This window comes from Melospiza georgiana, chromosome Z, assembly GCF_028018845.1.
Source record: "Melospiza georgiana isolate bMelGeo1 chromosome Z, bMelGeo1.pri, whole genome shotgun sequence".
Taxonomy (NCBI): Eukaryota; Metazoa; Chordata; class Aves; order Passeriformes; family Passerellidae; genus Melospiza; species Melospiza georgiana.
The window spans coordinates 24,588,944-24,614,992 of NC_080465.1; the positions used below are offsets into that span (position 1 = coordinate 24,588,944).

At 39.8% G+C, this 26,049-nt stretch overlaps 1 protein-coding gene across 2 annotated transcripts in view; it reads right to left on the bottom strand.

Annotated features, from left to right (window-relative positions):
* The window catches only part of SYK (spleen associated tyrosine kinase), a 47,741-nt gene extending 32,099 nt beyond the window's left edge, over positions 1 to 15,642 (bottom strand). For both annotated transcript variants that reach the window (XM_058044484.1, XM_058044483.1), the window contains exon 1: positions 15,473 to 15,642. The gene's annotated coding sequence lies outside the window, so the exon portion shown is untranslated. The remainder of the gene's footprint in view (positions 1 to 15,472) is intronic.
* Between the last annotated feature and the right edge of the window lie 10,407 nt (positions 15,643 to 26,049).

Below are 26,049 nucleotides of genomic sequence, written 5' to 3' on the forward strand. Positions count from 1 at the left end.
ATCAGAACTCCTGGCTTGTTCTGCCAGCTTTGGCATAGGGGACAGCAGCAGACCTGGGCACTGCACAAGCACAGCCCCTGTCGGTGCTTCCCTTCCTCTCCCCAGCTGCACAGTCTTGCGGGTTTCACAGGAGTCTGTCCTGGGACAGTGCATTGATAGAAGGGAACACTCTCAGAAAATTCCTCTGTCTTCCCTAAGCACCTCCCCCAAGTACACTGTACTAAGCTGGCGGTGACTGGGGAAGGGTATGGGGGCCTAGGGTTGTAAATATACAAGTTCCTCTCCCAAGCCTCCCTGACATCTTGCCAGAGCCTGTCACTTGCAACATACATCTCAGCTGGAGCACTTGAGAGATGTGGAGGAGATCAGGGCTTTCCTCCAATTCTCCATCCCTGTCATCTCTCCCTGCCCTCCAGCAGGGCGCAGAGATAGGGGCACAGGCCAGCCGAGCCCCACATCTCACTGCCCTGTCCCAGGGCTCGGGTGCTGCTTTCAAGCCTTCAAGGAGAGCCAGCAGGAGGCTCTTTCACCATCTCCCCTCTCCCACAGCCTTCTGATGCCTCCCTGACTTTTCTACTCCTAGCAAAAAACAAGTCCCATCACTTTGTATGTCTGTCTTGGCAGGACATGGCATCAGGCACCTAGGAAGGCACAGGGGAGAACAACTCTGCTGCAAGGGACAGTGGCATGGGGCAGACATCCCAGGCAGGGCTGGAGTCAATCTCTTCCTACACCTGAGATGATGAGAGGAAAAGGCCTCCTGTAGTACTGAGGAGGCCTAAATTGAATACCAACAAATATTTCTTCACTGAGGAAGTTAACGAGTATTGGAACAGGTACCCAGGGAAGTGTTTAAATCACCATCCCTGAAGGGATTTAAAAACCTACAGAATGGTGGTTAGGGACATGGTTTTGTAGTAGTGGATTAAGTAGTGATAGGTTTACAGTTGGATTTGATAATCTTAAAGACCTTTTCCAACCTAAATATTCCTATGACTCTTTGATTCAATTATTCTGAAAGTCATTACAAATAAGGATATTTTGAATGTTCTAGTTCCTGTTTCCTTCACTCGTGCTTACTTTCTTCACACACCCCACGTCATTTTTTTTTACTCCACTATCCACCACATATACTGGTGGTTAGGAGAGAAATATACATCATCCAACTTCTAGCAAAATGGTCCTGGAAGGCAGGTTCCAAGGAAAGGTTTCAGGTAAGATGGAAGAAAACAGATTTACTACTAGGTTTTTAGCAAGGAAAGAATTTGGACGGATGACTGATTGACACTGGCTCTTCATCAGCAATGTACAACTTGGAGAAAAGGAAGAAATAATCCCATAATGTGTCTCATGCCAAGAATGGTACTGCACTGCAGTGCCTGCTCAAAACACCTCAGTAATACATACTGAACAAATATCAAGCAGAAAAATATCACCATACTCTTCATCTGTAGAAATTTATTTTAATGAATGTATTTCATTAAAGTTGCCATACTTTTAGTTTCAGACTTAAAAAAGATAAAGAACTTTAGAATGAAAATAAAAGCTAATAAGACAAAAGTAAGGTGGGGGACAGGGTTAGAGGGGGTAAAATCATCACCCCCGACTACAAAAACCTTTATGGCTACTGAAATTTAAATTCACTTTGACTAGGATGTGTTTCAGATCAGGCTACTCTCCAGAGTATTGTTTTGTCTCATATTAATCTCAGTATCTTCTACACAATCTTCGGGATGATTTGCCCAGAAAAAAAGTTCTTAAAAGGCAGAGGGAGCCTGGGGGGAAATCCACTGGTTGTAATTTAGATGAAATGTAAGAGATGGCACTGGTGAGGGACTGTCTCTTAAATCTTCAGAATGAGAAGGCCTGCTATATAACAAGTTTCTAAAATATGAAGAATATTCCTCAGTTATACAAAGAACAGCAGCAGGATTCTTATGATCTCTAATATTTAACAAATTATTTATCTATATCTGTTTCAGAAAACAATGGCCTGATTTACTTTCACAAAATAGGTTACTGTTGGTAGATTTCAGGCCAGGTTTCTATAACCCACTTCCTAATATGTGAAGAATATTTAATGTTTAGCAATGGTAGGAAATGTTTGGACTGATGCAGTACCTCCTGGGCTTGCACAGAGGCAAATAATCACAAAAACCCCCTCTAGATAATGATTAAAAACTACTTTAAAATTTTCGAAGAAAATGTCTGAATTTGGGACGGCTGTTCTCTTTGTTTGGAATTTCAAAATCTTGTCTTCCTTTTGGGAGTGTAATACCCTTCTAGGATCAGAAATGGAATAGAAGAAAATGCTTGAGTTCAGAGTTTCCTCCTCTGGTAAGTTTTTCCAGGTGCACAAACAGTGCAGTGTTTTTCGAGCCAGTGTGGTTGCAAATGTGAAGCTGTAAAATGGAGATCAGCCCCCCCCCCCTACAGCTGACTGTCAGGCTTTACCCTTACAAGTGCTGAAGGAAGTGCGGCTGGTTGTCCAAGAGAGAAGCTTGAGCATAACAGCCACAGAGGGGCCTAAGTGCAACTCTCCCCTTAGTTGTTAAATGTGACTTTTAAGGAAGCTAAAAATGCATGCAAATATCAGGCTTATCCTACGTGAAAGAAAAAATACTGCACAAACACATAGGAAAATTAGGTACCCACTTCCCCTCAGGCAGCTTCCTCATCAACTCTGCAGGGTACTCCTGACATAGCACAAGAGTTTAGTACCTCACGCATTTTACGCATACTAGGAAGCAAAACATTCTCTCAAAACAGATGAGCAAAACTAAGGAAAACTCACCTGGAAGGCGCTTAATTCTATTTGATCTCATATTTATACAAGGATAAAAAGAGAATAATTGCTATATTGAAAAGTTTGCCTAGCAAAGAGTATAATATTGCCAGGGTACTGATATCCATTCTAACATTAAAAAAAATACAAATAGGAATGTGAATCTTTCTAAAAAGACCGAACAGTAGTGTGGTGGGAGAATTAGGGATTTCTGATTTATAAGTTTAGTCCTTCATAGGTAAGATGAGTAAAATGTGACAGAAGACCAAAAGCCGTGGAGCAGTGAAATAAGTGTTACAAAAAAATGTTCCTTATTTGAGCAGTTATTTTTTCATCTTTTCTTGTTTTTCAAGGTAGTATTCTGTGATCAGGGCATGAAAATAAAGAAGTAAGGTTTAAAGCAAATGTCTTACATGCACACATACCAACAAGGCACACCAGTACTGAATGATGAAAATATACTTACTGAAACAGTTCGTTCTAGAACAGGGAGATATTTCAAGCACCCACAGAACTTCAACAGTTCTCTAATTATACACAGGAAAACAGTAATAATAACAGAATAATATGAATGTGTATTTTTCTGAAGCTCTTATTTAATTAGGATTCTTGGAATCAAGATGTGTGCCTCTGAGAAAAGCAGTATAAGTATTTTTAAGATTCTTCTCCACATTTTCAACTTATGTAACACACCTGAAAGCTGAAAGAAATTCAGTATGCATAGAATTATAAATACATTTTTGATGGTGTCTTGATATACTATATTAAATATTTTGGTAGTTTCAGGGTTTAAGGAGAACCTTAAAGGTATATTCTGAATTGATGTACACTTGGAAATAATTAGCACTGAGGTATTACAAATTCATTGCCAATACCTCACTTTTAAGCAACGTAAATTTAAAGAAGTTTAACAAAGAAAATGGATTTCTCATTCTTGCACCTTTAAAATCATCTTCCAGTGTGTGTAGGCAGCTGAACAGTGATTTTAATTTGATCATCAGATTACCTCTAAATTCCTCCTTTAGTTTTCGTATAAACATGAAGATTTAATTTCTATCCACACCTTCGGAGAAAAGTTTTTATGGGCAAGTGCCTAAAAGGAAGTCATTAGGGCAGGAAATGCAGCAGAATATAATTTTATCAAGTAATTCAAACAAACTAGAGTTTGCTCAGGACACTAGAGTGAACTTACTGACCTACTGGAAACCATTTGAAATCCTGAGTAACTCAACTGGTAATACTGGAGATTTTGCAACTTTTGTGGACATCTTCAGACAATGTCCCACTCATCACACTGAAGGGGATGTACTGTAGTACTGCCTAAGAGGGAAAAGTGACACTTAAATATCTTTGAGTTGCTGACCTTCCTCAGGGAAGTGCCCTTGCCTAGTACCGATGCTCAGGGCACTGTGTCTGCACCTACTGTGTCTCTACTCAGCTTACAGCTGACAGCAACATTCCCACCACTCATGCCCGACCCTCCTTCTCCACGTATTTTCCCCGGCTTCTCCAAGAAAAATTTCTTCACACAATCAAACACTCCTCTCTGAATTCTGTAACCTTTTACTGACAATCTAGGCTATGCTGCTCTGTTTTTTGCCCTATTCTTCAGACTTTAAAAATGCTTTCATTTGCAAAGACTTTCTTTTTATTCCACACATGCCAGTGTGTATCCTAGCCAGTGCTGACAGATACATGAAGCATTAGTTTTTAGCAAGTTTCATATTGTTATGCCTTCATATTGTCAATTCATATTGACAATATGCAAGGAAGCTCATATTGTTAATTTTTTATTATTTCTTAAACACTGGGCTCTTTCCCTAGAACTTCTATTTAGTAAAAATACTTGTCTCAGGTTCCAAATTTTAATTTAACAGTTCAGCTTCAGAAGCACTTTCTTTCTTTCAGATATTTTTGCTTTATTGTGATGCCTTCAGGGTGACAATGGTGTTCCTGCTAAGGTTTTTAAACACTGAGATGTATTCTTCACCAGAAACATAGCTTAATTAAAATCTGTCTGGGAAAAGTAGGGAATATGGTAGCTTTGGCCCAGAAGACTTTTCTGATGGGGAATTCAAAACCTGAATCTTACAATATGATCAGTGAGCTTTGGGATTGTCCAATCTGCAACAGGTTCATTTATTTCATCGTTATTATGAAAGTTAGTGGCCTAGCTAGCCTCTTTCTGAGCTTAAGAAGAAACAGCTTTTTCCCTCATTCATGTACATCCTCAGCATTTTGGCCACATCCAAACAAATAATTGCCTACTAAACAGGTGGCACTAGTACTGCATCTACTAGGTTTAGGGTGAACTCCATTTATCCCCCCTCCTGTATCAAGGAGTCATTCATAAAATGAACTAAAAAGGAATGTCACAAATGCACCTAAAATCCTTATTAGCTTCAAAAATATTTTCATATAGATTTACTTTCTGGAGTCATCTTAATACTGAGAACAGATAGATTTTTTTGTCTCCATTGAAACATGCCAGAAATGCCCTCATTTACTCTAAATTGCATCTGACATTCCAATATCATCAGACTATTCAGGGCACTCTAGCTATTGAAGTATTTCCTGAGGAAAAACTACTTGACCTGTCAACACAATTACTGCCCTATTACAAGGCAAACAGATGCTCAGAAAAAGTACCACAGCATTCATGTTCTATTCAGGGCTTTTCTATAAAATCTTCTGTACTCAGCTCATGGAGAAGCATGCATCACTAAAAAAGTGTTCTTCACTGATGCTAGGAATCTATTGTCTCTCTTATACAACATCTTTCTTTTGGGATTCTCATGTATTTGGTATTCTTTTCACATGCCATAATTTTCCTCTAATAAGGTTTTTATGCTTTGATCTCTTAAAAATGTCAGAATGCTACTGTGAAAGAAAAAGAAAAAAAAAGGCCAGGCGTTTATGGATTATTATGGATTACAATAATTCTTTCCCTGGAAATAAAAAATCCTATGATTTTCACATATATTAAAAATAGAAACAAACAACCAAAAAACCCAAAACCAAAATAATTTTTCTCCTTTTAGAAAAAGAAAAAACAAGATCACTTTCACAAAAATGTGAACATTTTCTTCTACATTTTAACCATGCTCTATCAGTCATTCCCTTACCTTCTTTTCGACTCTTACACTGTCACAAATGCAAACACTGCCTCTCACTAAACTCGTCTCTTGTCAAATCAAGAATTTCAGACTTAAAATGGGTGGCACCATTTATATGGGGAAACCTGCTCCCTTCTGGACAAAGAACTCGACTGTGATTAAACTACCCTACAACTAACAGAACCACTAGAACCACTGGAATTAGGAACAGCTGCAAGAAAGCATTTCAGATACTGTGGGCAGACCCGTCTAATCTCCTGTTTTCCTGATGTGACAAGATGTGAACAAACTTCTCTGGGCACAGAGGGTCTTCACTAAGACCAGCTGCGCCTCTGTAGCGACTGCAGAACAGTACAGGTATAGCTGCATCTTCCAAATGCTGGGGGGGTAAAAAAGAAAAAAAAAAGCCTGTTGTGGTGCAGTTACAAAAGCCTTACTCAGGGAGCCCCAACTATCTCCCTCCAGGAACTGCTGACACATACATAAATGTATATGCATGTACACACACACATATATGTATGCATGTATGTATGTATGTGGATACATATATACGTATTGTCCCTTTATGATTTTGTTTCAAACAGGTATTTACTTCCCAGAACTACAGTAAAAAATAAAACTCCTGTGCATACCATAGATCCCACTATGACTGCACAGAAGGGGCTGTAAAGTGAACTTACAGAGGCAGTGAAAATATGTGAAGAGCAAAACAAAAAAAAAATTACCATCTTTCTTGCAATAAATCACTAAAAATAGATTGAACTGCTTAGCCAACGGCCTGCATGTTTTCAGGTTCAAAGTTACAGTGACATTAAATATGACAGTATAGCAGTTGCCAAGTGGAATATATTTTCATTTTTACAGAAGAGTTTTTACAGAGCAATAAAAAAACTGTTATGGACAAGATAGTGATTGCACAGTAAAACAAAGATACCTCTAACTATCTCTAAATTTCCCCCCAGCCCCAAATTACTCCAAAATCTTCTTTCAAGGTTGACTGCAGTCTATTGTTTGCCACAAACCAGAAAGAAGTTGCCAGACAAAGATCTACCAGAGTGTTAGACCAAAAACATTGATTCAAAACATTCCTCTTTTTCCAGGAAGTCAAAACCTGGAATATCTGTCCAATTTCCAAACACACACAAAAAGTGCCTTGGGCAGAGAGTTGATGATACTTTAAATTTTCAGAGAAAGGCTGGAGTAATCCAGAAAGATCAGGGTCCAAGTGTGGATGGATCCACAAGCCATAACTTTGTTTTTCCTTCCTTGTGATATTTTTAGCAAATTTTCTAGAAAGCAAGACATGTCAGAACTAAAGAATCATGAATTCTAGAAGGAAGTTACTACAATCAAACAGAAGGCGAATGAAAAGCTTCATCCATTAAAATACACAACCCATGAGAAATTCAACATTATTATGGCAGTCTCAAAGTTTTGTAGCTTTACAGGACTAAGACAAAATGCCACACTTCATTCAAATGAAATTTGAATGAATTTCTTTCATCAAAGTTTCAGATAAAGACCACTGTGTTCTTACTAGTCGGCAGACCCACAAGATATGTTTATTTTACATTCCAGTAAGTGTCTATATTTAACTTTTTCAAAATCAGTAATTGTTGCAGGCTGGCATTTCCAAAGCTTCTATGCAGGTATGAACTCTCCTTCTTTGTGCAGGTCTGTCTCTACTTATTTCCAAGTCTAGAGGCTACAGATATATAAATTATCTCAGTTTCTCAACCAGGAATATTAGCCTTCACTTACTGTTAAGCAAGAACACTTGGACCCCATTATACTTCATTCCTTATCTGAAATGTATTGGTCTATCTATAGAATTGCTAAAACCTTTGATGAACAGACGCCTCAATGGACTGGCCCCATGAGTCAGAGAGGCAAAATTAGACATCTTCCTCTTTCAGACCAAGGTTATTTTGTCATCTGAAACAGTCTGCAGTATCCTGCTTTATATAGAAAGGACAGAAATTATTGCAGGAACAAAAACAACCTGCCTTTCATACTCCCAGAATAGGCAAGCTTCTATAAAACTGGCCAAGTCTTCTCACTGCCACTGGAGTCTATAAAAACCATGCCATGTTACCTTATTTTTTGAAAACCTTCTGCTAGGAGCACAGACCAAGTAAACGTTCTGCTATAGACACACTGTAAGCACTGTCTCTTAGCAGAAATTACACTCACGAAGAATTGACAGCCACAGAAGTATGGAAAAAAAGGCCAAGCATTTCTGTTTTTTTGAAAGGAAGATGTGACACTAGCTCACACAGCCACGTTGACAGCATTAAGGATATCTTTCCTAAAATCTATCTATGATTAGAAATATAGACGCACAGCATCGTTCAGGTTAGAAGGCACCTTAAAGGTCACTTACTTCCAAACCCCCTGTTATGGGCAGAAACACCTTTCACCAGACCAAGTTGCTCAGAACCCCATCCAATACGGCCTTGAACACTGACAGGGATGGGGCATTTACAAGTTCTCTTGGCAACCAGTTCAAGTGCCTCAACATTCGCCCAGTAAAGCCTTTTTTAACAGCATTTTTGTTAGGAAATGAAAGCTTCTCTTAAAAAATACTATCATCCAACAATTGTGCCAACTCCTCCTGACTATGTGTTTTATGAGGAGAACACAGACAGCATAACAGGCAGACTGCTTCGCAAAAGAGGCTCTTCATAACAATTACTGCATCAGCCATCCTGAAAAGATTAAGTCTGTATCTCTCCCCATACCAACCTTTATCATCAGAACAAGCAGCACAGATAAAACTTACTTCTCATTGGTCTAAAGACAGAACAGTCTCTTGACAGGCAGGAACTTATTTTAGCCAGCAAACAAACTGAAACCTAACCTCTCCTCTCACATAAAAACATACAGCATTCCAGAAACACTACACAGGGAGAGATATAAGCCCTCTCTTCCCATCCTGCAAAGTAAGCCCATTAGCAACCCCAACTAAATACTCTTGACAGGGCCAATTTATCACTCTGGGCAGAAAGAGGATGCACCTGGCCTCAGCGTGTTCTGGGCCAATAGGCAATATTTCCCTATCTCTTGCAGGACAAACTGCCAGGCTGTGTAGTCAGGCCTCTTTTTTCATGGTGTGCTGTCCTCCACACAGCATCAACAGCTACCTCTCTAAATGGTCCACTGGTAATTGTCACTGTCCATAGTTGCTATGTCAGGATAACAAAAAGCCACCTCCATTTGATGAAACTTGTCTCTTCAGAGTTGGAGGCAACTGTATTTCACACTTGCAACATCATGGCCTCAACACACCACTGCTTCCAAGCGAACACAGCTCTGCATCTTTTTCAGAAAGCATGTTCCAGTGGGTTTGAGTTTACTCATCCCATACTGGGGGGCTGCCTCTGCACTTTTGTGCACAGAAGTACCTAGAACAGATCTTTGAGGCATTTATTGGATCATGACTGTCACACAGTTATTCCCTGCACTTGAGGCAGCAGGAGATTTCTTGCCAACTGCACCTGATAACTGAGGATGGAAAAGTTACTCAAAGCCTCCCTTAAAGACCACCTCAATTCTGGGGCATCAGAACTGTTCAGAGCAGTGCTCTCCAACTTGATATTTATTTTAAGGAAGTGATCATTTTCACTTCACAGCACCAAGATGCTCACTGATCCAAAAGATAGCTAATCCAGTTATCCAACTTGTAAAAATAATCTTTAGTTAAACATCCTACTTGCTTTACCAACTCTTGAGCAAAACACTGTGGAATTCACATGAATTCTTTGAAATGCAGCAGCGACATTTAAAACTTTATGCCTAAATTGACAATACTAGTGCAGGTTCCTTCGCTCAATATTCCACATATTTCAGATATTGAGCAATTGGGTTTAACAAGAAGTACTACCTGCCCATGGTAGTACAGTTGGAGATAAATGATCTTTAAGGTCCCTTCAAATCCAAACCTTTCTGTGATTTTATGACATCAAAGATTACCACCTTGACAAAATTTTAGGTTTGTGGTTTTTTGCACAGATTGATCTACTTGATTCAAGTTATCAAATTTGGTCTCTTTCCCACAGTAGGAACTTACCCATAAGCAACTGCTTTTTACACACATACCAGCTTCCTTTTCAATGTTCTCAACAAACAAAATAATTTTTTTTTCCAGTTGAAGCTTTTCCTTCATGCACTTTACAAGAATTTTAGAGATGGAAGGACTGTCTTTATAGCAAATTTCTAACCTCAGATTTTGAATCTAGATTTAAAAAATCAACTTTTCTGGTAACCCTATCAAAAATCAAGAAATCAGTTTTGCAAGACACATTTAGACATTGTTTTAAACTGAGCCAATTTTGAAATTGATACTAGAACTTTTAAAAGCAGAACTACACACTCAGAAGTCATCAGCAACATACATTTTAGCATTCAGATCTAGCATACCACACGTTTTCAGTCATATGGGCTTTAGCTAAGACACATACTGTCTTTATATGTTCTGGATTCTATTTCTTCTTTGGTCTTAGAAGTTTTATGGTTTCTTCCTCTTTTTTCCCCCCACTCATTTACTTTGCCGTTTTATACAAACAGGGTGGGGGGAAATAAGAGAATGTCTCCAAGAGGGTAGGGATGGGCTGTGGCTGATGCATGAAATGGTGATACCTTACTCATTTTACTAAATCTGTTGTTTAAGATAAGGATTTATGACATTAAAATATTTGAACTTGTGCCCAATTCCTTGGTACATATCCTCCTCTAACACTTCTTGAATGTATTTTCTATAGTTGCCTCCTATCACAATTGTGCTTCCTGTCAATTTCAATTCCACCCCTAGCCTAGATACTGTCTCAGGGATTTACACGGCTGGACTTACACACTACCATGCCAGAAGTCCTGCTTCTTTATCAAATCTTTTAGTACCTCATATCTTACTTCTGCTCAGTGTCAGTGCTGAAAAACTCCTTCTGCTGCCTCTTTTCATTTTTAAAAAGGCAAAGTTGGAATTTTTACTGGACATTTTTTCTACTCAAGCACCTGGAAATCCATTATCTGTTTGGAGGAATGCTATCTCAAAGCAAGTAAGGGCAAAACTGGAGAAATGACTGAGTAGTCCTAGCTGGTCAACCAACATACTCTAACATCTGTTTACTACACACTGAGTGATAGTGAAACTGGACAAACTAGCTGTAATCATACTCTGTATGCTGGTTATTTTTGTTCTAATACATGCAAAGTTTAAATTATTTGCTCTGGGACCTGGTACAAAGGGAAGGCTTGCAGCATTTTGCATATCATACAATCACAGGGTAGCTTGGGTTGGAGGGACCTTAAAGATCATCTAGATTCAAGCCCCCTGTCATAGGCAGAAACACCTCTCACTGGACCAGGCTTTCTCAGAGCCCCATCCTGAGGGGCAAGCCCCAGCCTGCTCTTGAACACTTACAGGGATGGTACACCCACAACTTCCCAGACAAACTGTTCCAGTGCCTCATCACCCTCACAGTAAAGTATTTCTTCCTAATATGTAATCCATGTAATAATCCATCCGCTAATATGTAAACCAACTCAGTTTTAAGCCATTCTACCTTGTCCTGTCACTACATTCTCTTATGTCTATCTTGTTGGTTTCCTTCAGGTACTGCAAGGCTGCAATTAGGAAATCTGGAACGTTTCTTTTTTCCAGGCTGAACAATCCCAACTCTCTCAGCCTTTCCTGACAGGAAAGGTGCTCCATCCCTCCAGTCACCTTGGTGGCCCCCTCTGGACCAACTCCAACAGCTCCATGTCCTCCCTGTGCTGGGAGCCCAGAGCTGGATGCAGGTTCCAGGTGGGCTCTCCCCAGAGCAGAGCAGAGGGGCAGAATCCCCTCCCTGCCCTGCTGCCCACGCTGCTCTGGATGCAGCCCAGGACACGTTTGGCTCTCTGGGCTGGGAGTGCCCATGGCTGGGTCATGTCCAGCCTCTCACCCACCAGCACCCCCAAGCCCTTCTGGGCAGGGCTGCTCTGCATCTGCTCATCCCCAGCCTGTGCTGGTACTGGGAACTGCCTCAACCCAGGTGCAGCACCCTGAACCTGGTCTTGTTAAATCTTCTCAGGTTCCCATGGCCTCATTTGTTGAGCTTATCCAGGTCCATCTGAATAGTATCCCATCTTTCAGGTGTGTCAACTGCACCTCTCAGCTTGGTGTTATCTAAAAATTTATTGAGCATGCACTTGATCCCTTTGTCTGTCATTAATGAAGATAATAAATAACACTGGTCCCAATATAGATATTCTGAAGTCACTTTATAACATTAGGATCCCTGTGAGTCTCCAAAGCATTTTTACCTTTTCTTTCATTTTTAGAAAAGCCACTCCTAAGAAGTATCATTAATCATTGTATGCAAGGGCACAGGAAGCTATACCTAATTTCAAATTTGGAATGCATACAGAAACTACAAAATTGTATTTCATTTCTTTGAGGCAGGCAATATTTCTGTGTCAAACACCATATTTATTTATTAATTATCATTTGCTACAGCAAATCCTGGTATTTTTTCTTTTGGTTCTCCTTCACACTTCTCGCATTTGCAATGCTGATGTTTTCCAATCACCCCTACATGCAATGAAGAAGTCAGTAGGAAATGTTTTCTTCCACTTAACTTCTGCTTAACTGTATGCCTTCACATTACCCTATGTCATGAAATTAAAAGGTAAACAGTGTCAGCTATGTACCCTTGCTGCTGGAACCTTAAAATACAATGCAAATTCTAAGCAAAAGCTTTGGGATCAAATGATTTTACTGTGCCTCAAATAAATATTAGTAAGTGTGTATTGTACTATCCTACACCATACAACAGATTAGAGAAGGATACTGTAAAGCCCAAGGTTTCTTTTTCTTATGAGAGTGGTTGAAAGGCTTAAATCCAACAGCAGAAATTAATGTTTTTCTGTAAAAGTAGTACAGATATTAAAAACCCTTTTTTGTAAAAGCATTTCTAGAAATGCCAGCTGAGACATCTAGTGAGCTGCCCTCTCCTCCTCTACCAAGATTCTTTTCTTTTGTCAAATGCAAGGAAAACTTCTGTCAAACTGAACTACAAAGTTGATTCCCTACAATGAGTTGTTATTTTACTTTTTCTTAAATTAGAAATTAAGAAGATGATATTGTAAATCCTTGCAAGATGAGAAGTTTTCATTCTTATGACTGAACCATATTACTGAAACCCAGAAACACCTACAAAGTCCATCTTCAGCTTCGTAACAGATACCTTGAATGGTACAAGCCCTCTTGCCACAGTGGAGCAACTCACCAAAGCACATGTTTACATTCAAGCAAAAAAGAGGTAGTTTTTAGAAGCAGCTACAGGTTTATTTCGAGCACAGCATAATAGAGAATACTAATTTGGAATGATTTTTCTGTGACTATTACTCACATTCATAGATAACTTTTGTATTCCTTGTAATTATCATATAAACCCTGACAAGTTCCCCTTTTCAGCTGTGCTATTCTGGAGCTAAAAACATATCACTGAAGGCAGATTCTGGCACAGCCTGTGTAATGTGTACACAGCTGATCTTGGGGAACTGACCCAAAAGTCTATAAAGCTAGAAAAAGAATAACTACCTAGAATTTTCAGTAGATTCAGATGATCAGTAGATGCAGATTTCTTACACTTACAGGATTCAAATCAGCAATGGCATTGGACTCATTGTTTTCTGCTAAATATTGCATCTTGAAAAAGGACTAGGAAGAAAAAAAAGAAGTGTAATTTGCAGAAAAGGAGAAAATTATCATTGAGAGCTCATGACTTCTGAACTTAACATATATTTCACAAGTGATTTTTCACATTTCCAATACTTCAGTCCTAACAGGTCCAGAAGAAAAGATGGGAGACTAAGGAAATTACTGTAGATTTTTTTTTTTGGTCATTGGTATCTTCAAAGGCGCTTAAGACAAGCTTATAATTTCACTATCAGTCTTCTAAACTGTTATTTTGTTCTCAAGATAAACCGCTAGCTAATTCTAAAAATAAGGAGGTTTTTTGTCTTCCTGTGGTTTTGGATCTAATTCTGCTCTTCTGTCAAATTGCAACAATGTGCAAAAGGGAAAGCTGCATGGTTCACCCTTACTTTGACAGCGTGCTAATATTTTTTAACTGAAAAAAACACTGAACATGTCAACAGTATTTGGTATCATGGTATTTTGTAGTGATTTTAACTGATTGTGAAAACCAAAAGAATTATATACTTTAATCTATTTCAGCCATTTTTGAAAATAATTACATCTGATTTCAAACTCTTTAAATATACATATCTATAACTATAATCTTTCTCCCTCACAAGATAACTGTCACAATATAAAGAACATTCAAACTTCCTTATTTATCTCTTAATGCTCAACAGAGGGATAAAAAAAAAAAAAAAAAGAAGTCACAGTTCCTCTAACAGGACTGCCTCAATCTACGCTGCTACACTGTATGGCCTCCAAGCCCGTAAAAATATAGAGCTTTGGACGCTGAATCTACACACATCTGTACTCCATGGATGTGTCCATGGATTACTCCATGGATTCAACCCAAGGACTCAGGAGATCTACGCTTCTGTGGATAAAAAGAGCAAGAAAGAAACCTAATGGAAAAGAACACTTAAAAATCCTATTAACTGTTAATGCCCTAAAGAAGAATAATTTCGTTTTAAATTTACCTGAAATAATTGTTCTACATTGTATCATGTAACTTGGTCAGACTAGGACTCTACTTGCCACTCTTCTAAAGGACTGTTTCATCTAACAAAAGTCTTGTTTTACTTTGTCCAAGAAAACATCACATCACTTCAAACTAATCTAGACAGCTACAACATAAAGTGCATGCAAATACAGTGCTAACAAAGTTAACTGAATAATACTGGCAGAACACAAAACTAAGAGAAATTTCCCTGGCACCAGGCTTGTAGAATCGACTACAACCGATACAATAACCACAGTTGTTTTCTTGGAATCAAAACAGGGAAGTTTGTTAAGAGAACCCCTTTTTGAAAGATTTTTTTTTTTCAGTCATAAATCTTTCACAGACTATGCACCATTCAAACAGTAGCCCCACTTTTGTGCACACTTGGCTGTTTAGAACCTGCCACCACAGTAACGTCTCGTAGCAAAGCAAAATCAATTTTCTTTTGCACCTAAGCTTTACATTTAAATTCCTGAGACGCAGGGCTAGTGGTATTTATTTTTCGAAGCACCGCAATACAACAAGGTTTCAGGCTGGCGGCGCCTTTCCAGCCGCCCGCTCCCACCCTGACACGAGTGCTCCTCTCCGCCGCCGCTCCTTAGGACTCTCCTGTGTCCCAGGTGCTCCAGCCTCCCTCCCCCGCGCTGCTAAGGGCTCCGGCTCTCCTTTCCGCCGGTGTCCGCGACACCGCAACTCCGCACCGGGAGCGGCAGCGCCGCCCGCTCCTGTGGCTTCGGCCGCGTCCCCAGCCCCAGCCCAGGCCCCGGCCCCGGCCCCGGCCCCGGCCCCGTTCCCATTCCCGGCCGCAGCCCCGGCGGGGAAGGGGCGGTGGCGCCGGGGCGGTCGTCCTACGGCTCCCCGTGCTGGAGGCCGGGGCCGCTGCTCACCGCTGCCTCGGGGTCCCTCAGCTCCGCGCCGCCGCCTCTTTCCGGCAGGCAGCCCTCGGGCAGCCGGCTCTGGCGGGCCGAACCGTGCCGGGCTGCGGCCGGACCGGGGCCGGACCCTCTCCTAGCGCCGCCGGATCCGCCGCTTCCTCGTTTTCGCTCGCAGCCGCGGCCACTTCCTCAGCGCGGTGTGGGCGAGCGCTCCCTCCTCTCCAGCGGGCGCGGCCGCCGTGCCCCCGGACCCCTCTTTCGGGCGGCGGCCCCGGAGGGAGGGCCGGGCACCGCTGCAGCCCCCGGCGGCGCCGGCGTCGCTTGTTGCCAGTCGTTTCTGCCGCGGGGCAGGGAGCGTGCGTCTCCTGCGGAGCCCGCGGCACGGGCTGCCCGGGACCCGTGACGTGCCTCCCTTGGTGCCGCCTGGCGGGGCTGTCCCCGGGACCCCGCCGTGCCGGCTCGCCTTGGCACCCCGGCCCCGGCTCCTTGTAGCGCCGGTGTCGCCTCACGGCCATCTGCCTTTGGAAGATGGACGTGTCGTCGCTCAGCACCACGCTGGAGACAGAGGATCGGAGTGTGCCAGTTGCGGCTTCTGGAAAGGGAAACAACGAGCCTGTGCATATTGGTGCACATGCCAACTGTGAATTGGTAAATTCTGGAATACTTAAGTCCTTTGGTGCTTTGTGTGTACTTCGCCGAGAAAAGGACTCCCAGGGGGTTTCCTTTTGGAGCAGCAAAGCGGCCTGACACAGCACAGTATTACCCTTCCTGCTGTATGTCACACAAAAATTTCTCCCATATTTTGATCAAACATTTGTAGCAACTCCAGGTGTGAAGGAGACTCTAGCGTCCCAGGCACTTGGCTGGAAGGAAAGTCCCAAGGCGTCCTTAGCACCCTGTGTGACGGAGTTAATTCCTGTGGAAGCTGAGACCACACGGCCAAAAGGTGCTGCTATCGTGACTGCCCGGGCACAAACCACTTCTAATGCCGGCCATACAGGACTGGGTGGCATGAGGGGCCTTGGGTAAGGCCGGAGTGGGCAGGTCTCCCTCAGCGGTGACTGTGCTGCATGACACAGTGCGGTGTCCCGTGATGGGCAGTCCTTGCAACAGGAAAAATCCACTTCCTCCTTCCCCGTAATAAATTGGTGTTTGCACTATTGTGGGATACAGGCATTATTTTCAGCCAAAACGCTGTCTCCCTTTCCTTATTGCAAAATGGACTGTACGCCTGATAGTAGAGCTGCCAAAGTACAAATCTCGCATATTTCATGCCATTTAAAAAGATCTCTGCTCTTGATTTGTTTCAGTGAGACTTTTGGCAATTGCTGTAATGGCAGTGCATTTCTTATTGGCACTGTCTGCATGTTAGAAAAACGAGAATAACTTAGAAAACCTAATTCTTAGACCTGTTTTTGTGGTATTGTTCTTTTCCTGTCAACATCCAAGTGTGAGCAGATATGCAGGAAAAGCTTTTGGAAAGTCATTATTGGACTATGAACCTGTCTTTTAAGGGGAAGTCTAACCTTTAATTGGTGAAAAAATCACCACTACTGAATAAGCAATATTCACACTACTGAATCACACTACTGAATAAGCTATTCCTTCCCTTGCTGGGAAGGCATAGCTTTCATTACAGCAGCCAATCTTTGATTCTGGCTAAAAGAATGTTGATACCACACTAATAATTTGTCTGCTCCTGTACATTAGTTGCACAATGTCAAGGCTTTCTCCACTTTTCACTTTGCCCCTGTCCCCAGCGTGTAAGCCAGAGGTGCACAAGAAGTTGGGACGGGACAGAGCTGAGACAGTTGCCTGCAAGTGAACAAAGGGATAGCTCTTATCATGATTAGCACTCAAAACTGGGTTTAGATGAAGGAGGGTGGAAGGATGTGGGCTTCTTCCAAGGCAGCCAGTAATGTGATATTTGCTGCTTGTCACTGTGCTTGTGGGAGGCAGTGGGTGACCAGCTCTGCATCATTTGGTGTGGTTGTGATCTTGCTGCTTTCCCCTCCACCGATTAAATTATGTTTATCTTGACACATGGCTTTTTTTGATCTCCCTTCTCTGCCGTGAGTCCCGCTGGGCAGGGGGAGCTGAGCGTTTGGCTGTGTGGGTGCTTGGCCGCTGGCCCAGGTCAGCTTATGGCACCAGTGGAGGGGAAACCCAGTAAGTGAAGCAAAGAGTTTTTAGGCTGTCCACAGTTTACTTTTTCTTTCATTTCATACAAGCTATTTTACAAATAGCTGAGTTCTGCAATACTGATTTTTGGTAAGGTGCTCACAACAGTGTGGTGTCTTGTTTCATGTGTTACATGTAATGTTGTATATTAGCATATCCATATTATCATTCTGAAGCTTTCCTGTGATGTGTGGCCCGCTCTATTTAAGCAACCAATACAGTAAAATATTTCATCCGTTTTTTCTGGAAACATTTAATAAGTGTAAATCTGGATTTTCTGGAAGGATTCAGTAAATTTGTGGATTTTCCTACCCAACATGAATATATACAGTAGAAATTAATAATTTTTACATGGTGCCCAAATAGTTGTGCAGTATAATAACTGCAACATTTAACTTTGTAATACTCTGTATTTTTAGGAGTTTCTGAGAGAGTTTCAATGCTTTCACTTTGGCAATATATTTTGAAAGATCTCTGCTTTCAGCAGTCATGATTGTTTGCTTTAATGATTTATTAGAATATTCTCAAACCTCATTTCTTTACAGTACTGACTTTAGGATCAGTAGAAATTATAAGATAAAATTTAAATTTATAAAATTTATAAGATTAAAATTGACCCTCTCCAAAGTTTGCAAATTTGAATAAAGTGTCTATTCTGTTGCTTTCCTACTACTTCTGTTGCCTTCCTTCTGTCTTCATTGCTGCAGGGACTGGGTGGTTTGGAGAAAATACAGGTAGGCATGTTGAAATAAGATTTTGTTCAGCAAAGCTGTTGTTTCTGTCATACAAGTGTAGGCAACTTTTGCAGATGCTCTTTGCCCTGCTCAAATTCTGCTCGAGCACAAGGGGTAGTGCTGTGGTTTACAGTTTAGGTAAGTACAGGCTGAAGGTGGGCGTTTTCTTCAGTGCCATCTCCATTTCTATAGTAGGGAACGCTGAAGTTAAACTCATGCTTTGTTGTCTGATTAAATGTGAAATTGCCTAAAACGCATAGCGACCAGAGATGCAGTGCCACTGACAAGATGATTTTATTTGAGGTTCATTTTCTCAACATGTGACCATATTTACTGCTAAAAGTAAAGAGTCTCTGTGATAGAAGAAGTTGGTGTCAGTAAGATGGGACTGTACATCTCCACAAAAAGAATGCGGAAGTGATGCATTTTGCTTAAGATGTATAAAATTTCTGCACAGATCATTGAATTCAGTCATGGTTTGAGCAAAAATATATTCTATTTGGGAGTTCTTTATTATCTGCTTCATTTTAATTTTGATGGAAGCGGTGATTCCATGTTAGCACAATAGCAGTGAACAACATTTAGAGAAAATCAAGTCAATAGCCTGAAAGCAATGTTGTGACATAAAAGCAAATGTCATAGAATCATAGAATCACAGAATGGTTTGGATTGGAAATAACCTTAAAGATCATTTCAACCCTCTGCCACAGGCAGAGACACCTTTTACTACAGGTGTCCTGTATTATGGTCAGAAAAACTGAACTTTATCAGAAGCTTCAAAAAGTACGGACCTTAATCTCAAATATTTTGGCCTCCTTCTGTTACCCAAGGAGATGAAAGATCCCTATTTTATGTAAGAAATAGGCCTGAAATATTTCATAGATTTTAAATACAAGGTATACATTTTCCACAGTTTTCATTCATTTATAGATCAATTTAAGTGGAAAACACTAGTGGCAATCCCTAGGGGAAACTCAGTACACTTAAACGGAAGTAAACTGGAGATGTCCAACAAATTAATTGAATTTCTTGTTCATTGTAAGAATCTATAAATTATGACTGTTTTGCTTACATACTAATTTACTGCTTTGACCAGAAATATTAGTAGCAATACTCTTTGCTATATGAAATGAAGAGTAATAAGGAAATTTAGGGCTGTGAAGGTATTTTCTTTGTCAGTTCATAGTAATTGTAAATATATCTTTGTTATTTTATATCTATATAAATATAACTGTTTTAATACTATATTTTTTCATGCAATAGCCACATTTATTGCCTTTCCCCTCTGTTTTTACCTCGAAACAAGAAATGTGTCACACTTCAAAGTGTTGATAGTTTTGCTTACCAGTGATTAAGAGTAGTTGTAGGATATACTTTTACACATTAAAGAGTGAGGAGGCATGATGTCTAAATTTAAGTTTTATGTGGGGCAATGCCAGCTAAGATCAGTTGAGAAAAGATGTGTTATGAGCCTAGATGGCTTTACGAAAGACATACTTACATGGAAATGAAGATTTAGGCCAGTCTGGTCTTTATTATTTCCTCCACTGCTGGCCCATGACTAGTTACTGCTTCTAGCTTTTGTTTTTATAGAAATGATGTGTCTGTTTAAATGAATATTAAAGAATGGTGCATTGCATGAAAACACTGTCTGAAAGAAGGAAAAGCATATACAATAACAGGTTATGATTGGACAAAAAAACAGGGGTTTTTAAAAAGTAAATATTTCTGTAAAATAATTGCCTAATTGTAGCACAAAAAATAACTATGGGCAACAAAGAGATGATAAACTTATTTTTAAGAAGATTTGAGCAAAATTCTTAAGAAGAATTTATTAGCATTAGCAATCTCTGCTTTGAATGCAAACCACCATGAAGGTGAAAAAAAAAGAAAAGAAGGAAGATAGATACATAATCACCTTTTAACTGTCAGAAGACTGAGTAACTATGGGGGGATTCTGTTTCAGCCCCATTTCCGGGGCACTCCAGTTTGTGAAGTGCTGGATATGTCCATAGCCTCTGACAACCATCTTGGACTGTCACAGTTGGCAAAAAGAACAGTGTTGGCAGCCCTTGCGTTACAGCTGATGATTGCATTGACGTGTAGTTACACAATCAACAGAAGCCTTTTATTTTCCATCATTGGTTGTGTACAGAGAGCATGGAGAGCACATTTTCTTCATGCTGTTCCATTTGTGATCCCTCCTGGTTGCAGCATCAGTTAATGGACGAGGTAATCCACCTTTCCTCCTCTTGTGTACTGTGATGATTAACACCTAGGCCGGCATTCCTGTGCTGCCATCTTAGAAATGCAAAAGCAGAGCAGTGCTGGATGGAAACATGCTGAGAGGGGGGACTGCACTGGGTGAGATGTGTGGTATTGTTAGCTGTCACACCTCCTGGTCATATGCATTGGCATTTAAGCATCTCCAGTTTCATTCTAAGGCTTATATACATTCATATGGATAATAAAAGCAGCTACATTGATACTGAATCTAGGACATAAGTAAGTAGAGACAAATAGGTGAAATTTCCATGTCCTTAAGAGATGCAGAAATGAAAATAGTAAAAAATATTCCCATTGTAAGCCTACAAGAAGCCAATTCAGTATAAACCCACTTATGGGACTTTTCTATACTATTTCTCCTAAATTTTCCTGTTATGCCTTTGTAAATGATCCCCTCTCTAATCTCAAGGAGCAGTGACGAGACATGAGGCAGAGAGGCACTGCAAGAATCAGCGTGGTTGCAGCTGTAGTTTTATTGTCTGTGTTACACTTAACTGTTTCCGACAGAGCCAGTCACTCAATCTTTGCACTGTGGTCAAGGGTCTTGTATTTCCTTAAATGCAGAGCCGGCACAGGCTGCATCTGTGCATTTATGCTTTAGTCTATTAAACACTTCTAGAAAATGAATTAGCTGTCACCCATAGTGCTCTGAACTAGTAATCTGAGATGGACCCACACTGCTTTCTGAAGAAGTAAAAAGAGAATACCAAATAGCAAGAAATAGTCCTCTTTGTGGAGAGACACAGTATGTCTTTCTGTGAAGCCAGTTTATAATTGTCTCAGTATCTGATTGATGCACAAAAGGCAGATGTACTATTTCTGGATTGAGCCAACTCTGGAAGAGCTATGAAGCATTTCCACATCACTGCACCTGAACTAATGAGTCCTGCCAGATCTGAGCTGACCTTGCATCCCAGTCATAAATATCTTCCAGCTGAACAGTGTGGGCACCTCCAGTGCAGGGTTCACTGTCAAATTAATCAGGCTATAAAATACGATAAAATTATAACCCAAAATGTTAACTATCCGTTAACGTGACCTAAATCTCTGCCTTTACAGTAATAAATATTTAGTCAATATCAGAGTGTCATGAATAGTTTAGTTTTAACTTGTTTGCTGCTGCAAGGTATCTTGGGTCTTGGTGCTGAAGCAATATATCCAAGATGATGTAGTCTAAGGAATGCCTTGAAGTTGCACAAATGGCACTTTTCAGTCTTCCATCGTATTTTATTTTCTGAGACTTGATTTAGCAGTGATGTAACTCTTCCACAGCCTGCGTCTGAACAAAAACTACACTAAAGTGAGTTGAAAAAATATCTGAACTCTTCCAAAACCTTTGAGAACGGCTTATCCATGATCTTATCCATGATCAAATTGATTTGCGAATCCTTGGATTGCAAGAATGTTAACATTATTTTCAATGTACAGGAGGAGCAGAAGTTATGCTATTTAAATGAATATGCCATTTATACTGCTACTTGTTACCTAATTTTGTGCATACAAAGAAAGAAACTATACTTCTAACAGCTATAATAATGCATGTCATCAAGAAGACAGATTTTCTGCCAAAAAGCAGAAGGGTTTTACAATCAGGGACTCATAATCCTGAAATTTTAGGCTAGTTTTCTAGTTTTTCTTTAGTCCAGATGATAAGAAAGAAATACCACTTGTCTAATAACATGTTTTTCCCTACAGGTGTACAAACACACACACACACATACACACATACACACATTTTAAAATGTCTTTAAACAGTCATTATTGTTCTGTCTTGGACTAAATCAGTTTAAACTTAAACATTACTTTAAAAACACACTTGCTTATAGAATTATGCAGAGCCATCATAAGGAATTAAATCAATGTAATAGGTATTTTCTTTTTTTCATTGGGATAGGTGCTCTGTGCAAGAATGGAAGCATCACATGGCCATACAAAAGTTTTTGAGCTCTAGGGTATAAGACAGGTGCAATATCCATTTTAAATAAAACTGAGGCTTAAAAAATACTTAGAGTGAATCATGAATATAGGAAGCTGAAAGATCTCTTTTATCTCCCCCAAATAAGAACATGGGAAAAATAATCTTAACCAAATTTCCGTCAAAGTTCACCCAAGTGCACACACAAAAGTGTTTGTAGCTCCTTGTGAACTGAAACCATTTGAGATCTCATAGTTTTGAAACAGAAAGCAGAAGTTACCTTGATTTTAATCTCATTTACATTGATGTTATACAACAGTGACTTCTCTATGTCTGGTAGATTTCTTAATGCTGTCAAAATTTCCTTTATGCCTATATTATATGTTGTTTCCAGATATTGTCATAGTTAAACAAAACTCTTAAGAAGCTGCACAGAGAAATGGAATGAACAAACCTTATATGAAAAAGGAACATTTTTTCTGGATTATTTTTCTAATATAGACATGTGCTTGTGACATAGAGAAAAAACTACAGTTAAAAAAACAGCACTTGGAGTGTTTAGTCAGATACTGTACTGCAGGTGTTCCTCATTGGGGTGGAAGTAGAGGCACTAAAATATGTCTTTCAACATTAATCACATATGAATAATGTCTTTCCAATAGAGTCACAACCACAGCGCCTCTAACAGCAAGTGAGGGGTAAAGAAATAAGGCATGCTGTATGTGAAGCATCAAAAGCTTTTTTTAAAATTTATTTTCTTTTTCTTGTAATGTATTTCTAAATGTGTGATGCAGCAGGCATAAACAATTCAAATAAAAGATTTTGAAATTAGGAGTTATTTAAAACAATAGGTTTCCTTTGCCTCTCTGCATCTGTGAAGCAAGATGGGGTGGTTTTGTTGGGGGTTTTTTGTTGAGCAAAAAAATCTCTTTTCTGTATACAATATTTTTCAAGTGCAGATCATGATGGTCTACATGTGAATGCTGTACATATTGCCATGATATAATGGGGAAAATCAGACTTTGTGTTTGAAAATGGTACACTATGGGAAAAGTTTGGAGGCAGATGTGTTAAAAAGACTCCAGATGGCTCCAGACACCCAAATAACACTCAGATCTGGTCTGGAGTGTTGGAGTCTCACTGAAATACCTGGAAAGCCGATGCTTGTTTCCTAGTCCCTTTCTAGCCTTATTAATCTCTTGCAAATCATACAACAGTGTAGAACCCAGAGTGCTAAAGCAAACTGTGTATCTGACCCCTACATGATGCGTGTGCAAGGATGGAAAACATGCACTATGGAAAACAGAAATAATTGAATTTCACCAAGATTTTAGAAAGACACTGCAAATGGATACCAGTGCCCTAGATTGAATTCAGTTTTTCTTCCATCTTGCAGTCTTTCAAATAATTTAAAGGAAGCTCCACAGTGGTTGCACTTTTTATCAATCTCACCAGTGATACAAGAAAAAGTTTATAAAAAGATGCTGATGGGTGAAGGAGATTATGATTGCAAGACGAGAGAAATATTTATACTGTGACAACTTTTCTTGGACTCTAGCTTGAAGAGGCATTTCCATTGCACTGTATTCTTGCTGTGGACTGTACACTTTTTCACACCTCACTTTTAGGCCTTCTAAAATCTATCTAGAAGAACGTTCTGGTTACTTTCCCCCCTCACTTATTCTTATGAAATACCACTTCATCAGAATTAATTATTTGCTTCTCTTTGTGGGCTGTCATAGTTGCAGCCAAAGAGTAATTGCTTTCCCAACTTATTCATACACTTTTTATAGCTTGAAAAAATGCATCAATGGAAACTGAGATACGTGGCCCTAGCTGGCTTTTGGATCATGTCTTGTGGCTCTCAGGAGCCACATAGGTTGTTGATTCCATTAGTTGAGTACTTCAGGGAATTCAGGGCATCCTGAAATTACCTCCCGGTTTCTTCATCAAATGAGTTAAGAGAAACAGTAAACTATTGAGGTGATTTTGATTTCATGGAATAAGCATTTTTTATGAGAGATTTTATTCAACTTTGAGGCCAACCCTGTGTTCATATTTTTTAAAGCTGCTATTGTCTTAGTTTACAACATTTATATTGTTACAATTTTCATTTTCTATGTTTAATATATCTTGTCTTATTTGTGTTTCAATGTTTCAATCTGTGATGAGCATTGTTTTGAACTTACTAGGATCTCAGCTGTGTGCATATATATTGCTATAAGGCAGTGGTAGATCCATGACCGTAAGGAGAGAACATTTACCCTCTGTGATTCCGTACATCCATTCATGCACATGTTGAGGTTTTGACTGGCCAGCATTCTTTTGTCTCTCTCTTCCTGTCTCTCCACAACATATATTCTTCTTTTGTCACATTTGTGCTCTTGTAAGATGAACAATTTTTTTTCAGTAGAGTAATTGTCAGTGAAAGGGCAGCAGGTTTTGAACAATTTGGCCAATATATAAATACAGACTGCAAGCATTACAATCATTGAATTTCCAGCTCCTTAGTAGCACTGTGTGCTGCATTACACCAACTAAGGCAATATAATTTTGTATTGAATACAATAAATTACAGAAAAATATTATGTCAAAGCATTTTTTTTTAATTGCACCAAGTCAACAAATATCGGTGAGAGTCAACACAGGCAGGCAGGCAGCACAAAACCATGGCTGAAATACAAAGAGTAAGTTTATTTCATTACCTCACTAGTGGGAGGATCCTGCAGCAGCACCAGGAGGTGTTGAGAGGCACTCAAGCAGGAACTGAGGCACCGTCAGGCTCTGCTCACCCTAATGACCTTGCTTGTGCCCCTTTATAAAGGACTCATTCACTTGTAGTGGTAAACCACTGTGCTGTGAACTCCCTGGTACATTTTTATGATCTCTGAGTTTTGATCTTCTCTTTCCCAAGACAGGCAGCTCAAGCATGTCATTAAGGGTGCCTTCAAATCTCTCCAAACACCAGTGTTATTGCTACACAGAAATTCTACTTCTCAAACCAGGCAAAATACAAAGAGTAGGAGGCATAAAATATGGCATTTCCCACACTATTATTTTCCAGGCTTTGGCATTCCCATCTGCAAGGTTACTTAACATAATTTACCATCCTCCTCATCATTCTTTTGCTTTGAAGACCTTTCTTTTTCCAACAACATCTAATTCAGAAGTTCAGCAATACTTCATAGGGGGCCTCCACAAAGTAAGTTTCTGATTTTTTTTCCATTTATTATTATTGATATGACATCATGGAATTACATGACAATTCAGGGATTTATAAGGCACATCTCCAGCCCTGTGGATGTAGAAACAAACATGATAAATATAAATGTGTGTAGACAGGAACAATACAAAAATAAAAAATAAAAAGGAAAAAGGCAAGATATTTTGCCTAAGGAACAATATGCATTGACATGCATATAGAAATAATACAATAAAAGGCCATTGAGGTCACAAAATTAAATTATTTGAAG